Raw genomic sequence first — 1,931 nt, forward strand, 5'->3', positions numbered from 1 at the left:
TTTCTTATTAAAATAGACTCCCTGAACGTCTATAACCAACGTATATTCCTCTGACATTATATAGCTTGAGGTTTTTTTGAATTAGCTTAATTGCTGTTTATTACAGTTATATTTAATGTTTTTCCTAAATACTTTATTAAATGTTCAGGAGGATATAAGTTTTTCCAAAGCTATCGAAATAATCAATCTCATTATCGTTTTCCAGTATTTGAACTATCAAAATTTATTATTTCACATTCTCTCTTAAATGGTTTACGGGGTAAACTGTCACACATGAAAACCCCTATAAAATTTGGAATAAATTTTGAATACTTCTTTAAGTCTACATCAGTAAGAGGTCTTCTGGGTAGCTTCATTAAGAGTTTTTTTTGGTATGGTTTTAAATATAATCCGAATCCCTTTTTATAAGGCTTTAAAGACATTCCTTTTCCCATTGAAATAGCTTCCATTATTAGGGCTGCCAGACGTCCCGGTTTTCCCGGACATGTCCCGGTTTAAGACTATTTGTCCCGGTGTCCCGGTCCAACGTTAAAATGTCCCGGGTTTCATTTAAGCGTCCTGGTTTTCGATTTGATTGCACAAATTTTGAACAAAAATGACTACACTGAGAGAAAAAATGCGTTGTAATATTAAGAAAAATTTTACTAATTTACTGGGGGAAATAACGCATAGTAAACACGACTATGTTTTATTTGATTATCGTTTAAAATGTTCGTATTTAAAAACAATACTTTCATACCACGAACATTTGAATGTACATTTACATGCCTGGCTGTAGCTGAGTGCACGGAGATGCTTGCCACACTTTGCTAATTTCCAGAGCGTCAGGGTTCAAATCCCATTACAGGCAGCAAGGAATTTAAATATTTTTTTAACTTAATTATGAAAAAGCAATCGGTAATTGCAAATCGCTTCATTTTAATATGGGCGTATTTGAATTGAATATTTCTATACTAAATACTAAAATTTGTATACTTAAATGTATTACGAGTTGGGTTGGTGCTCTTTCATATGCGATTTTTTTTTTTTTAAATTTAGCACGTTTTAGACAAGCAATAGTTGATGATTAATATAATTATGTATCTTAATACGTTAAAATGACATGCACAGAGTTTTACAATTATATTAAGCAAAAGCCAGAAGTTTTGAAACAAGCTCACAGAAACGAAACAAATGACTAATATTTTAATGCTACCTTGTATTTAATGTTTTTTCTTTGATTACTTATAAGTACCGTGCCGTACAAAATTATTGGCTCGGAGACTCTTTCATCTGATCACAAATTTTGAAAATGTAGCTTTTGAGCCAATTAGTAAAGTGCAAGTCTGAAGTTACCAGAAAATTTCGTTGATTTTTTGCAATTATTTATTTTTTGCTGACAGTGTCTTCCACATACAAAAAAATGTCGAACACAGTTTGTATGGAAGAAACTCTCAGTAAAAACAATAGCAAAAATCAACTAAATTTTTATGGGCTGCAAAACTTAATTTTCAAAATTTTTATAAAAGAGTCTGAATAGAAAGTTGCGAATTTGTATGCAAAATTATTGCATTTTCCCGAGTTTTGCACAAAGTTTAGAAATATTATTTTTATGTTTTCTGATGTATTTAGTATAAACTGTATTTTTATAAGGAACAAAAAAGGTACATGCATTGTGGAAAATTCTCTATACTTTAGTTGTGATAAATTGTTTTGTTTTGCTGGTGTACGTTGTAATGATCTCATGATCTCATGTTTTTATGTTTTTTTTTGGTCAAAATAAAATTTTACTACATCCTTTCATACGTAATTTTTGTCGAAACGAAATGGAAGGAACCGAGAGGCCTCTCCCCACCTTAAGTGTCCCGGTTTGGCAACAGAGATATCTGGCAGCCCTATCCATTATATTATTATGACGTTTCGCCTCCAATAACTGCTCCTTTCCAGTTTTT

This window comes from Rhagoletis pomonella, unplaced genomic scaffold (genome assembly GCF_013731165.1).
Source record: "Rhagoletis pomonella isolate Grant_MI unplaced genomic scaffold, Rhpom_1.0 Rhpom_scaffold_00002, whole genome shotgun sequence".
Classification (NCBI taxonomy): domain Eukaryota; kingdom Metazoa; phylum Arthropoda; class Insecta; order Diptera; family Tephritidae; genus Rhagoletis; species Rhagoletis pomonella.